Source organism: Crinia signifera, chromosome 1 (genome assembly GCF_055691185.1).
Source record: "Crinia signifera chromosome 1, ASM5569118v1, whole genome shotgun sequence".
In the NCBI taxonomy this organism is placed as follows: domain Eukaryota; kingdom Metazoa; phylum Chordata; class Amphibia; order Anura; family Myobatrachidae; genus Crinia; species Crinia signifera.
In genome coordinates this window covers 261360436-261376222 of record NC_139217.1, presented here as the reverse complement: position 1 = coordinate 261376222, position 15787 = coordinate 261360436, and the positions used below count along the sequence as shown (strand labels likewise).

General features: G+C 46.3%; 1 long non-coding RNA gene across 1 annotated transcript in view; it reads right to left on the bottom strand.

Annotated features, from left to right (window-relative positions):
* Positions 1-9818: 9818 nt before the first annotated feature.
* Positions 9819-15787, bottom strand: part of LOC146028155 (uncharacterized) — an 88379-nt gene continuing 82410 nt past the window's right edge. Inside the window, exon 3 of the long non-coding RNA XR_014455191.1 lies at positions 9819-9838. This is a non-coding gene — a long non-coding RNA (uncharacterized LOC146028155). The remainder of the gene's footprint in view (positions 9839-15787) is intronic.

Sequence of the window (15787 nt, the reverse complement as noted above, 5' to 3'; positions counted from 1 at the left end):
ACAAGACGCCAGCAGTGCACAGCCTGTTGAAAACGGCTGGGCATTTCTCTTTTTGAATTGGAGCTCTCTCTGTATCCCTGGCCAGTGATAGATGAAAGCTCAGTGAAACCAGCAGGGGAGGACAGTGGCAGTCCCCTCGTTCAGCACATGAAGCCAGCATTTCCAGACAGCCTATCCTGCCGGATTCCCTGCCATTATTGAAAAGGGCTCAAGGTACTTTCTTTATATTGGCAATATAAGCTTAGTAGCATGTTCTAACTGTCTGACATAAAGCTGGAGCAGCAGGTTTTTGGTGTATAAACTGGACTCTCGGGCTACAAAAAGGTCCATGCTCTCTTTCAAGCGCTGTCGTAAGTGTTGTCTGCTGAAACTCTAGCTGCTGAGTATATTCTTGCCTTACGGGCATATTCTGACTCGTATATTCCCCAACTCAGGAGCTTCGGTTAGCTGGCAGGGGGGTGAGACCCTGAAAATACTGCCGGTGTGAAAGGAAGGAGTGTTGGCAGACGAGATATATATATATATAAAAATGGGCAAAACTGGCCAGAGTGCGGCCGCTACCCGCCTAGAGAAATATGCACGCTCACAGACCCAGGCAGGGAACAGTTCCCAGATTAATACCCCACAGACTACCCCCTCTAAGGGAACGAGTGACCCCCGCCCCACGGATGTAACACTACAGCAGGTGCTTGACGCAGTTAATACCTGTGAAATACATTTGAGGGAGCAGATCAATAAAGTTCAATCCGATATCTCACTGTTGCGACATGATGCCCAAATAATCAGAGAAAGAGTTACAGAAGTAGAAAATCGGGTCTCCTCCCTGGAGGATGTTGTGGCTCCTCTCCAAAATCAAATTAAAGTTATGTCTGGGCAAATGGCAGACATGCGACTTAAAATGTCGGACACTGAGGGGAGAGTGGAAGGTAGCAATCCTGAAAAATTCCTGGAGAAGTGGCTCGTACATACATTTGGGAGAGATGCATTTTCTGCGCAATTTGTGATCGAGAGAGCCCATCGCGTGCCGGTTCGTCCTGCCCCGCTAGGGGGGCCCCCGCGCACATTAATAGCCAAAATTCTGAATTTTAAAGATCGTGACTGTATTCTGCGGCTAGCAAGGAACAAAGAGGATTTTCGCTACATGGGCAAAAAAAATCTCTGCTTTCCCGGATTATCCTGTCGAAATCCAGCATGAGAGAGCAAAATTTAGAGACATAAAAGCAAGGCTCAGAGAACTTGACTTAAAATATTCCATGCTTTACCCCTCAAAGCTGAGAATCGAAGTCAATGGGGCGACTAAGTTTTTTTCGCCCCAGGCGATGTTGCGGTTTGGCTAGACGGGTCCTACCCCAGAAGGATACTGCTTGCCAACCAATAGAGTTATTGCATTCTAATGCCTGTGATAATTTTCTGTTTTGTCTCCTGAGCTGTCATTCACTTCATTCATACTTAAGGGTACTCTGCATGAAAACTGAAAATCAAAGTTAATGGGGGGAATCCAGGTTTTTTCTTTTTTTTTCTTCTCAGGCGATGCTGTGGTTAGGCTAGACGGGTCCTACCCTGGTGGAAAACCGCTTCCCAACCAATAGAGATATAGTAATCTAATGCCCGGGACAATTTGATGTCTTGTCTGTTGAGCTGTCACTGGCTTCAGTTGCACTTTAGCGCACTCAGTAAGAAAATTGACAATCAAAGTCAATGGGGTGATCAAGGTTTTCTTCTTCCCAGTCGATGCTGCAGTTTGGCAAGACGGGTCCCACCTCGGTAGGCAACCGCTAGCCAACCAATAGAGCTATTGTAATCTAATGCCTGAGACAACTTTTTTTTTTTCGTCCTGCTTTTTGAGCTGTCTGTTGTCCATTGGTACTTAAGTGTACTCTGCAGGAAAACTGAGAGTCGAATGTTAAGGGAACGATTCAATTTTTTCTCTTTTCTTTTTTTTTAAACTTTCTCTCAGGCGATGCTGCGGATTGGCTAGACGGGTCCTACCTTGGTGGGAAACCGCTAGCCAACCAATAGATTAGGGTAATCTAATGCCTGTGATAATTTGTTGTCTAGATTTCTGAGTTGACATCTGTTCCATTCGCATTTAAGTATATTTTCCATATGCATGAGGGGGGGTCCGTCGGAAATAGCTAAGGGTTAAGTCCTGTTTAAATGATAAGTTGGGGGAGAGTCGGCCACGCTAATGGTGGTCATTAATTAATTGCCTCTTGAGATTTAAGTGTTAGGGCAAGTGTTTAGAATGGAGATTGGGGCTCCAGGTATGCAAGGGGATCCAGGTAGTACAGGGTGGGGGTGGGGGGGCGGGGTGTATGTATTGTGTGTCAGTTGGTGTTATGTTACATGTAAGTCTTTTGTGTAAGCAGAGTGCACATATGGAGAAGGGAGAAGAGTAAGGAAGAGGGGGAGGAGGAGGCGCAAAGTGAGAGCGCCTGGCAGAAGGATAAGAAAGCGGGGGGATGGTTAGATTTGTAACTTGGAACGTTAGAGGCCTCAACGATAAGGTGAAACGATCTCTAGTATTAAATTACTGTAAATCGTTGGAGGCCGATATTATTTGTCTTCAAGAAACCTACCTATGTGGGGATAAACTGTCCACTCTAAAACGACCATGGGTGGGATCCGCATTCCAAGCTCCCTGCTCATCTTCTTCTAGAGGGGTCTCTATTTTAGTGAAGAAATCGGTAATCTTTGAAAACCGTAATGTAATGATCGACCCTGGCGGCAGATATATTTTCATAGAGTCTAGCATCAATCACGTAGGCATAAATCTTCTGGTTCTCTACATCCCTCCCCCTATGAGGTGCTAAGGCGGCAGTTGACTTCACCACCTCCTTTCCTGATAACCATCTGATTTGCTTGGGTGACTTTAATAATATTATCTCTCCTCAACTAGATAGATGGGGAAAGACTAATAAAATAATCAGTAGGGGGGGAACAGATTTGCAGATTTCATTGATGGGATTGGATGGAAAGACCTGTGGAGAATGAGATACCCAAATACCCGCCAATTCTCCTGCTATTCAGCAACCTACAGGGTCTTTTCTAGGATAGATTTGATTTTTGTATCAGAAACCCTACTGAATAAAATTACTCACATCGAATATAAGGCCCGAGGAATATCGGACCATTCCCCCTTGGTCATGCAGCTGGACCTGGTGGAGCCAGTGGGGTATAGGTATTGGAAGCTCCAGCCCTACTGGCTCTCCCAGATCGATCAGGCAGAGATTGAGGGCAAAATCTCTGCCTTTTTTGAGTTCAACCAAGGTTCGTCCTCAAAAGCCTATACATGGGACGCCTTTAAGGCTTATCTGCGGGGCGTTTTTATTAAGAGGATCTCGTATCTCAAGGGCCAGCACCGAAAGAAAGCAAGGGATCTAGAGGCAAGAACGTTAGAATTAGAAAGTGTATTTCAGACTAGCAATCTTGAATCGGATAGGGTGGATTGGCAAAAGACTCAGATAGAGTGGCTGGAATATCTCCAGGAAGTAAACTATCGTAGACTCCTTGTACGCTCCCATATGTGGCATGCCGGCTCCGATAAAGTGGGCAAATTTATGGCCTTTCTTTTAAAAATGGATAGACCATCCAATGTTATAGCGAGTATCAGAACTGTGCAGGGTGAAATCTTGACATCCACCCCTGATATAGTGGACGAATTTGTTGCGCATTTTGGTAAAGTCTATCAATCTGTTCAGAAAGCAAGTAATGAGGATCTGCAGGAATTCTTTTCAGAATTGCACCTTCCCCTATTAACTTCAGACTCCCAAAGCCTATTAGATGCACCAATCACCATTGAAGAAGTCGAAAGTGTAATTAAATCTCTGCCCTTAGGTAAAGCCCCCGGCCTAGATGGATTGCCTGGGGAGGTGTATCAAAAATTTTACAAAATCCTGGCTCCTTGGGTTGTGGCACTCTGCCAAGGTATGATGTTAGAGGTCAATCTGCCCTCCTCTATGGTCGAATCATCTATAGTGATCATCTTGAAAAAGGGTAAAGACCCGACATGCGTGGACTCGTATAGACCAATCTCATTAATGCCTACTGATGCGAAAATAATTGCAAAAGTATTGGCAAATCGACTGAATATGGTGATTCAGGAGACTGCATCCTGATCAATAAGGGTTTATGCGTGGGAAGTCCACTCTGATCAATGTAAGAAGGGTCTTCTCGTACATACAACACGCGAATGCAAGAGGGCTGAACGCCGCGGTGGCCTCATTCGACGCGAACAAGGCGTTCGATTCCGTCGAGTGGGGCTACCTCTGGGGCACCCTCAAAGCATTCGGTTTTGGACCAGGATTTGTCAGATGGTTGAGACTGCTGTATAAGAACCCCAGTGCAAGGGTATCCATTAACGGATTTACTTCCCAGTCGTTTCCCCTATTCAGAGGCACCTAGCAGGGGTGTCCCCTCTCCCCGTTGATATTCGCAGTGGCAATTGAACCCCTTGCTGGTTTGCTAAGATTGAAGCTGCATCATTCTGATTTAATGAGAGATATGAGATATAATCTTGTATCTTTATATGCCGACGACCTGTTGGTCGGATTGGCAGATCCAAATAGCGACATCGCGTTGGTTGCAGATCAATTGATCAAATTCGGAGAGTTGTCGGGGCTCACTGTGAATTGGAGTAAGTCACATCTCATGGCTTTGGGTGAAGATAGCTGGTATAACAGTGGGCTCGGCATACCATTGACGATGGTCTCAAGCTTTAAATATCTAGGGGTAACTCTTTCTGGAAAAGCAGAGGATTTCCTGAAGGATAATATCACCCCAGTGCTTCAGGAGGTGAGGACAAAGTTTAAGTGCTGGGCCAAACTTCACTTATCCGTTCAGGGCGGGGTGAACTTGATTAAAATGGTAATTCTCCCTAAAACACTGTACCTATTACAACACTCTCCAATATACATTAAGGATGAATATTTTAGAAGGCTGGACAGCATGATTTTGTCGTTCATTTGAGGTAGTAAGCGCCCGAGAGTCAAAATAGCCACTCTTTGGAGAGATTGTGATAATGAGGGTTTGGCCCTTCCAAACTTTAAAAGGTATTATCTTGCGGCCCAACTTGTCCATCTAAGGTCTTGGGTCAAGCCTGAAGAGCAGTCTATGGAACTATCTAGGTTGATAGGGTGTGTAGACTCGAGCATTACGCCGCTACAAATATTGTTATCCAAGTCCTTCCATAGAAACTATCCTCCTATTGTAATTCAAGCTGTTAGAATATGGAGAGTGGTATGTAGCATGGATAATTTTACGGGGGTGGACCCAGATTCATCGTTTCTTCTCCTGCCTATAGCTCAGGAGATTACTAGACAACAGGTTGGGAGACTCTAAGCTCAATATGGTGTGCGCTCATTGGGTCAGCTATTCCAAGAGAAGAATGTTAAATCTTTTGACCAACTTCAGGTTGAGCATCAACTACCCAAGTCAATGTTTTTTAGATTTCTTCAGCTTAGGAGTGCTATTACTAAATATGCAATGGGTAAAGATGGGTGGCTAATGGAGACCCCCATCAAGGTATATTTAAGCAAACTTACGCTGCGGAAGGGAGTCTCAAAAATTTATAAGTATCTATCCGCTATTGCCCCTGATGACGGACTTATCCAGCTAATGCAGAAATGGGCCTCAGATATCCCTGACATAAAAGAGAGTAATTGGCAGTTAGCCTTGGCAATGCCAAAAAGGGCAACAAACTCTATACGGGTCCAACAAGTCCAGTTTAATATTCTCCATAGAACGTATATGACTCCGGTCAAGCTGAGTAGGCTCTGATTCGGATGCATGCCCAAAGTGCGGTGAGAACGGTGCTACATTTTGGCACCTAGTGAGGACCTGTAATAGAGTTAGTTCCTTTTGGGGAAGGGTCTGCCAGGTGATTGAGGGACTGGGGGTGGCACAGGCTATCCTCACGGACATCAACTTGGTAATGGGGATATGGCAAGTAGAAGATATGCCGAGAGAATTGAGCCCTCTTCTAACGTACCTTACTGCAATACTGGATGGCAGAAAATGGACCGAATTTTAAAGAATGGTTAAATTTAGTAAACACTATATTTGAGCATGAGAATTTTTTTCACGCATCTAAAGGGTGCAGCACTAGATTTTACGCGATCTGGAACCCATGGCACCATTCTGTATTCTACCAGTTCAAAGGGTAGGACCTAGTTATGTACTGTTAGGCATGACACAAACACTCCACTTTAATTGTGAATTTCACTGGTATATGTTCACGTACACTGCACATATCCTGATCTGGATTGCTTCACTATTCTATGACCCAAGCACGATTAAACGGTAGGCATAATGCATTGACCTCCACTGCCTATCCTATATAGTCATCTGTCGAAGGACGTGGGCGGCAGTCCCTTTCCGTGCCTTGTAATTGGGTCATTCTTGCCATCTCCTAACTTATGGGAGTTTGTCACGTTTTTTTATTCTGAATAATATGTTATTACAATATTATAATCCCACGTACTGTCGTATTTGAATAGTATAGTAGTATTCTCGTATCTCCAGTCCTGGCCCTTTATTTTTTTTTCCTTTACTTTTTTTTTTTTTTTCTTCTCTTTCTCCTCCACGTGGAATCACTGTTAATCCAGCACATATAATGCTGTGTGCTATCGCACCTAAATTCTATGGTTATCGCAGTTTTCTTTGTCTCTTCTCGGTCCGACCATTGGGCAGATAAGGTAAAATACCTTAATACCCCTTATTACAGAGCCAATTAGCTAAACCCATCCATCCTAGGCTACCTCGTATGAGCCATTGAGTTCCCCTCTCCCTTAGCTATCCAAACCATGGAACCCTTCAGTCGCCCCCATCCTTCCCAAAGTAAAAATACTACAGCCGTAGTATAAAAGCCTCAGATGTGATTCTCCATTACCGTCAGCTAGGGGAACTATATTTTGGGGTTCACATGCACTGATATCAAGTTGTATTAATGAAATGCTATATGTGACACCATTGTGCACTCTGCTCCATGTTGCATGTTTGTATGTGTATAGTTATTGTCGTTAATTCCTGATATACAGCTTGGTATATGTTCTGTTGTTTTCTATGTATTTTAAATGTTTAAAAAAAGTAACAAGAAAAATTTAAATAAAGACTCAATAAAAAAAAAAGATATGTGCAATATATAGGTGGAATCAGTCCCTCTCCTTTACCAGAATTCTTTGCATATTGTTATTGTCCCCCTTGCTCATGTAAGACCAATGCACATATGTTACCATATACTGTACTGACCTCATCTTTTCTGTAAATGTGACTCAGGATATGGATGTCTTCCGTGGTTCATGACACCTTTGCATTCACCGGAAGGCCCTGCACAGCACCGCTATAATGATGCACAAGTTGCCACCCGCAATTTTGTGGAACGAACCACCGGGGTGCTGAAAAGTCGTTTCAGGCATTTGGACAGATCATCAGGAATACTGCTTTACCACCCAGCAAAAGTAGTGATGATTGTCCAGGCTTGCTGCATGTTACACAACATAGCCCTCTCCCAACCATCTTATGTGGAGGATTGCAATGCAGCAGCCGTGCAGGAAGCTGAAACTATCCCACCTACGGTAGTGAGGGGTAAGCAGAGGGGGGATCTTATGCATAGGTAGATCATCAGGCGCTATTTCTCAGGTAATTGCATGTGTAAACTATCCAACCTTTGGCAGGCCATTGGAGGGTGGTACTGAGCCGCAGAGGAGAACAGGAAGAAAGCTGCAGCAGCAGCTGGCAAGTACAGGACACCCAGCTAGGAATTCAACCAAGCAGGAAGTAGCAAGGTGAGTCAGTGAGCCATACGCCCCCTGCCCCCCTCCACCACCCCCCCTGCCTGGAGCCCACCAGTGGATTATGATCAGCGCCCCCCCCCCCCCCAGCTAGACAGCGGCAATCAGCGGAAGGTGCCCATTGCCCCCCATCGTGCTGGACAGCAGCAATCCGCTGCCCCCCCAGATGACCTCCCGCACACACGCCCCCCCCCCTCTCCATCTGCCCGCCAGGGAGGGGGGGCTGGGGGGGGGGACTGGGTGTCCTGTACTTGCCAGATGCTGCTGCTGCAGCTTTCTTCCTGGTCTTCTCGGCAGTGTCAGAGGCAGAATGCAGGTAGCGTGGCGGGTCTAAGGGGGTAACCCTGTGGGCGGGGGGTCGCCTGGGGCGCTGACAGGGCTTGCACCGGCCCTGACCTTTGGTGTAAGTCTGTTTACATACCATAAACCATTTCCCATACATTATCACCAATATTTAGGGGAGTAGTCAGAGGCCAATGGCAGATGCTGCGTCACCTGAGGTATCCCTTGCTGATTAAATGCTGGTAAGTACATTATTACAATGCTGTATGCCATTTGAAGTAATTCCCAAACCCACAACATTAACTCACCTCCCTAACTGCACATAACCATAGTGCCTTACACCATTTAAGTTTTAAGAAATATACATTAGGATATAATAAAGTACAGACACATTTGAATGTAAAATAACTCATGTATTTTCCTTACTCATGTAAGGAAAATAAATAGGCTCCTTTTACTGGGCCATACATTTCTGCCAAAATAATTCTGCATCATACAAGTGTACAAGAACAACAATATACATGTTCAACTCAGTTACTCATTTTTTAGATGCCTGTGCACGTGCACATCCCCCCCTTTGCCCCTGAGCCCAGCCCACCCTTGGTTTGCACACTCCAACCTGGTGGTGAAGTGGGTGATCCACTGACTGGTGTACTGGACACACTATTAATAGTGGATGTAGCTGTCCCTAATAAATTTAACTCTAGATTATTTAACTGTCCCTGCATGGCAATCAAGGCATTGGTCTGTGCTGATATACAGTAGCTTTTGTTTGGCCATGTACACTTTCAGTTAAGCTGGCAATGTTATTGTTATGTTCCCGTAGGGCCTGAGCCATTTCAGACATACGAGTGTCCAGGGTGGTAGCCATTCTGACTTGTGTCCCCACACCTACACGGACACTGCTTAGCAATTTTTTTATTCGCTGAAATCTGTTTCTAATGTAGCCTTGAATATTGCCAATTTGATGGCTTTGCATTGCCACAAATTCAATCTGCTTGCTTTTAAATGTGTGCAATGACTGTGCTACCTGTTCAGGGGTGGTTGGTGTGTGGGGTGATTGGGTTGGTGGGGTTTGGTGGGGAGTCACCACAGTTGTTGCCCTTTCAGTCAGTGATGTTGCGCTGGTTTCTTCATCAGGTGAAAATTCGACAGGCTGGAGGATGATGTCCATATCTGCGTCCATCATTTCCACTGAATCTGTGGGTTGCTGCAGTAGTTATGATGATCCTGTGTAAACAAACAAATGGGTAAGTATTCCAGTGCAGTGTCCTTATGTTTCTAAGGTGTCTTGTGGGTTATGCCACATAACAATGGGTACTGTTCAGTTACACATGTACCCCTGGACTTTATTTAATGCTTAGAGTGGTAATAAGAGTGATGGGTGTTTCACATTAAATTCATTTCCGTTGGTACGCAGTGGCAGGAGAGGATTGTAATGTAGGCTATTGTGCATGTAACATGGGTGTGTGCAGGGGCGTAACTACCATTGGTGCAGGGGGTGCAGCTGCTATGGGGCCCAGAGCTGAAGGGGGCCCATCTTTGCTTTCAAACTAATATGTTTTGCATACATTTGTCCCCATCAGTTGCTAAATAGGGGGCCCTTACAAACTTTTGCTATGGGGCCTACGGATATCTAGTTACGCCTCTGGGTGTGTGTACTGTAGGTGTAATGGTGCCACATTCATTTTACTTACCTGCAGGCTCTGCATCAGGACCAATGCATCTGGATCGCTGTGGTGCGGTTGCACTTCGGGATTGCTGATCTACAAACAAAATGGTGGACAGGCGTTAGAGACCTTGCATGGACAGCATTTAGCATGCATGATGTCCCCCCCCCCTGTGACACACATGGGTCATGGGGACCAATTACTTATGGATATTATTTTGCAATATTTTTTTATATTTTCTACATTATTAAAATAATTCTACACAAATGTTTTTATCTCCAAAATGCCTGCAATAATGCTGTATGGAGGCATTTTAGCTATGACAACATGACAACTATGTTTGGGACCAGAGCCATTTAAACCTGTAACATAATATGGGGATTGAAATTCCGATGCCGGAATCCCAACTGATGAAATCCCGACAAGGGGGGGGGACGTGGATCGTCCCCCCTTGCGGGCTAGCTGTGCTCACCATGCAGGGGGACTGGTGTCTCGCTACACTCGGCACACTCATTTATTCTCCCTCTATGGGTGTCACGGACACCCATAGAGGGAGAAAGTGTCATGATTTTGGCGGTCGGGATTCCGGTGTCCTCCTCCTCACCTCCATCTTCCTCCACCTCAGGCGTCAGCATCAGACATGTGGGCCTCCTGCAGCTCCTCCTCGGACTGTGTGCTGAACATGTCCTGTGTGAGTGGATGGGGATGCAAGAGGGTCCTGCACCTTCTCCTGCTGTACCTGCTTCTCTGGGGTCCGGGCTGGGCCTGGCCTTGCTGTGGCTATGGTGCCTGCCACACTGCTGCCTCTCCCTCTCAATGTGCTGCCTTTCAGCATTCCTCTGCTGCCTCTCCCCCTGGCTTCTCTGGTGCTGCTGCTGCCTGTCAGTGGGCCACTGCTGCCTCTGCCACCTGCACTCACTGCCACTCCTCTCCCAGACATCGTGCCTCTCCTCTCCATGCTCCTTACTACCTTTCAAAGGTAAAAATGGCGCCTGTGCCCCTTTATATAGGGGGTGTGATGAATAATGTAGGGGACTTAGGTGGGCCAATAGGTTAGGGGGTTATATGGCATGCGGAGGAAGTGTTGTAATTCGCATTCCAGTTGATCCTAAACTAGCACATGACCGGCGGGGAAAATCGCACATTTATGTGTCATAAATTCGCATCGCATTGCACCACATAACATATCTGTGCACTTTATCGCACTTTTTGGCCGTGTTTTCGCATTCCATTAAATAATCGGTTTTGAAGGAAAAAGTGCGATATGGTGTGATTTCAAAATGTTACTAAAAATCGCATTCTATTAAATGTCATCCTTAGTCTATGTAAAAGCATAAAAAAGTAGGGGTAAGGATGCTAACCACCTGGAAAAATCCTCCCCTATATGTCACCTGCAGCCAGGGCCAGCAACAGAAATCTTGGGGCCCGGTACACTGATATATCCGGGCCCCCCAACTCACTGCACATTGAGACACACAGGATGCATTAAGCATCCCAGGGATCGGATGCTGCCAGCAACAATACTGATGCCGAATACCAACATAAGTCTGGTGCTGTAATGCCAACATCCATTATCCCAGCTGCAGGTATCCTTAGCGTAGGTATGTGTGTGTGATAGCGTGGGGGGTTAGGGGAGGTAAGATGGCCATACTCTACTGTGATTTTGCCAGATTCCAATGCATTGGGCCGAGAAATCTTGCACATCACATGGGTTTTTGTTCCGATCTGATGCACAGTCGCGTATGCATCAGATCAGAACCCGTAGCTCATAAAACGTAGGATCTGTGGGATCGGACAGCCTCTGGCAGCACTTGCTGGGATTGCTTGCGATATATCGCATGCGATCCTGCCACCCGGGAAGGTCTTTGGCGGTTCAAGGGGATCACGTGTGACTTTAGGATTAGGCTGGGGGGAAGTGGGGAAAGGGGGTTAGAGAGGGACAAGGGGTAGTATGCAAGGTTAGTATGTTTACCTGAACCATGTTGAAATTCCATCCTACGGGAAGCCAGAGTCAGTTTTCTGACTGCCGGCATCCAGACCACCGGTCATTCGTATGTATCCCCATCCAACGCGCACTTCCCACTTTATATTTTACTAGGCAGTAAAACCCACAATATATATTTATTTAAGCAATAATGGCCACTGTTCACATAACACAAATTGTAATAAATATGGATGGATACGCTCTGCCCTCAACTCTGAGTTATCTGAACACTGCGCTGCCCTAATGGTTTATATAGAAACAGCGCAGTGCAACTTATTGGCATGTAATAATGCTGGGGGAAGGGGGATTTTACCAGGCTGAGAAATAAAGTGTAGGGTTAGTGCACTGTGCCCCTGCAGATAACTGGGGTTTGTAAGGGACCCAAACCCACATATACATACACACAAGATGACAGCTGCCTCTCCCCTTATATCCTCCACACTGACAAGTACACCCATAATAATAACTTGCCAAGCACTTGTAAAGTTGCAACAAGTTTGTTGACTGTCCCTTCCTCCCTAGTGCTGAACACTCCGTTTTAAGAAAAAAAAAAACATGTCAGAAATGACAGAGGGTCACAGGCTACTGCCTGGGCCCCTTTGACCCATGGGGCACGTCACAGGTGTCCCCCTTGACCCCCCCTGTCTCCAGGCCTGGCCAAGTTCAGAAACTTCGGCTAAGAGCGTAAGTAGTCCATTGACACCTAAATCGCTTTTTCCTGTTGTATTAAAGCATCTACATTCCACACCACCAACTCCCTCATCATCAATTAGCTCCTTGATCAGGACCGGAAGTAGTCCTGCAAGCCATGCCTGTTATGACTGTAACTCTGGAACCCACAGCATAGGGTGGTGAGTGGAGAGTTCCAGAGAAGCCTGCTGAGCTGTGATTGTGTAATGCAATCACAGCAACCCCTACTCTACAAACTAAGGGCCGCATTTATCAAGCAATATTTGCTTGATAAATGCCCGATGTATCAACATCGGGCAGCCCGGCTTTGCACCCCTGGGCTATCGCCAGTCGGTTTTCAATAGACGCTGGAACCAGGACAGAGCGGACAGGGGAGCCTGGACCAGAGACAAATCTTCTGCGATTCCCAGACTCCGACCACAGGTAAGCTCCCAGCAGTGGCAGCAAGACAACTTTACTGTACGGGGGGAGGGGGTTTGTTAACTGCAGGGGTGAGGGGCGCTGCAGAAATTTTGGCAGGTGGGGCGCAAAATTTTTAGTTACACCACTGGATGTTCTTGTGGATGTACTGGAGGTGGATGCCTACCTACACAGGCTAACTGAAAGCCCTGCAGTTAATATAACAACCCTATACAGTGATAACTATAACTAACCTTACTAACAAATTTGGATACATTCATCAATTGAAGAATATCCAACAAATATTGTGCTGTACATACAGTGAAATGTAATACTAACACAATGGGGGAAATATACTAAGGAAAATATTCATAAAATAGGCATATTGGTTTTAAAAATTACGCCTATTTAATGCATATTTGTATTTTGGTCATTTACTATGCCAAAAATACCGCAATTCGTATTTATATTCATGGAACATTTGTATTCGTATCAATGTATACGCCATCGAAAGAATAGGAATAGGAATCACCATTCAAAAGAATGGTGATTTCTAATTTGCTAAGCGCCCATATCTAATATACAGCCGCTAATTGCCGGTAAAATATGCCTGAAAAATACACTTCATTTTCCAGGTGTATTTGACAGAAGCCTGCACGGATCAGTCAGATCTGTGCAGGCTTTAGTGTACAAGAAAATAAACAAATAATTAAATAATTTAAAAACCCAGCGTGGGTTCCCCCCATGGCTATAACCAGCCACATGTTCAAAGAGCCGGTCCTGGTTTTAAAAAATCAGGAAACCAAACAAATAGGGGTTCCCTGTATTTTTTAAAACCAGCACCAGGCCCAAGGGCCGGTCCTGGTTCCCAAAATATGGGGGAAATAATGAATAGGGGTCCCCCATATTTTGTGAACCAGCACCAGGCCCAACCAGCCAGCAGGGTAATGCCATAGCCCAGGGGAGACTTTTTATACAAGCCCCCCCCCCCTCCCGGCCAAAGGATTAACCCCCTGAACAGTCAGCCTGGGCAGGGTCCTGGGGGAGTGGGGACCCCCCCAATGAAGGGGTCCCCCCTTCAGAATTTTCTACCCGGGCTGAAGCCTGGGGCTGTCCCCAGTGGCCCTGGGTGGTGGCCCCCTGGCTGATTAAATGTGTAAAAGAATAAAATATTGGGTTCTGTGGTGGATCTATGAGTCCCAGCAAGCCTGCACCACATACGGGGACTTCATACTTGCTTCTCCCATCCAGAGCTGAAGCCTGGGGCTGTCCCTGGCATCCCAGGGTGGTGGACATGGGGCTGATGTGTGGAGTATAGGTTGGGACGTCAGTCCTTTAGGATGGTAGGGGTCTAGTGTCTGAAGGGTCTAGTTATAAAGGGTCATCTTTAAATTAATAGCAGCATTATACCGGAGTTCTATTATTTATAACTTCATTGGATATCGATTGTGAAGTGACTCCTCTCTATTTTCATAGGCGTGCGCACGGGGGGTGCCAGGGGTGCACAGGCACCTCCTAATGACCGGCACCCCCCCGCACGAACGCAGCACTGTCCTCCCCTGCCAGCAGCAGTGTGGAGCTGCCCGGCGGCTGCCTGTCGCCGGAAGCAGTTTCCGGCGCCAGGACCTGCATCTATGCGCTCCAGCCCCACAGCCAGCGGCTCCTTAAGCAGGGAGACGGGGGTCACCTGCGGCAGCGCTCCTCACTACGAGTCCTCCTCCCCGCTTACTAACCAGGAGTACCATCTGACACGGGGGTCACCTGCAGGCTGCAGCAACGCTCCCTCCTTATCAGCCAAGTTCCTTCCCCCGGCGCCCCCTCCCCTCATCTGCCTGGCAGCAGCAGCTTTGTCCCCGGCCCACACACTGCTGCAGTGGCAGCTAGCTCTCGCCTTCCTCCACAGGCTCCAGGCTGCTCTGTCATTTATACATGACACTGCATATATACTCTAGCACAATGGGGCATTATATGTGTATGTAACTACAGGGGGCATTAAGTATGTGGCACTACAGGGCCATTATATGTGTGGCACTATGGGGGCAGTATGTATGTGGCACTATTGGGGCATTGTGTGTGGCACTACAGGGGCATTATGCATGTGGCACTATGCGGGGCATAATGTATGTAGAACTAAGGGGGGCATTATATGTGGGTAACGAGCATGTAATCCCCCCCAGACAATGAGCATATATCCCCTTGCCCCTTGGGCAACAGGCATGTAGTTCCTATGGCAATGAGCATGCAACCCCCCCCCCATGTGAAGGGGCATGTAACCCCCTGGCATGGAGCATGTAAACTCTGACATCGAACATGTAACTCCTGACAACGAGCATGTAGGTAAGCGCACTTATATGGCATAATAAGTAATGGGCATTATGGTGTGTGTCATAATATGTAATGTATACACTTATACACCATATAAGTGTGGTGTAATGGGTAATTTGGTGTGTGGCATACTGTGTAATGGGCATTGCTGTGTGTGGAATAATGTGTAATGAGCATTACAGCATATGGTATAATGTGTAATAGGCAATTCGGTGTGGGCGTAATATGTCATGGGCATTATGGTGTGGGATGTAATAGGTAATTGGCATAACAGTGTGTGGCTTAATATGTAATTGGTATTATGGTACCTTTATGTGGCCTAATATGTAATTGGCATTATGGTGTGAAGCAAAATTGGCATAACAGTGTGAGGCGTAACATGTAATGGACATCACAGTGTGGGGCGCAACGTGTAATGGGCATTACAATGTGTGGTATAATGTGTAAGGCATATGGTATACTATGTAATGGCTGTGTGATGTGCAATAGGCATTATGGTGTAAATTTTTGGCGCATGCCTTTGGCGTGCACTGTCGCTATTGTCAAGTCCTGGCATAATGTGTAATGGCATTATGGTGTGTGGCATTATATGTAATGGCCATTACAGTGTGCGGAATTATGTGTAATGGTCATTATACTTTAAATTT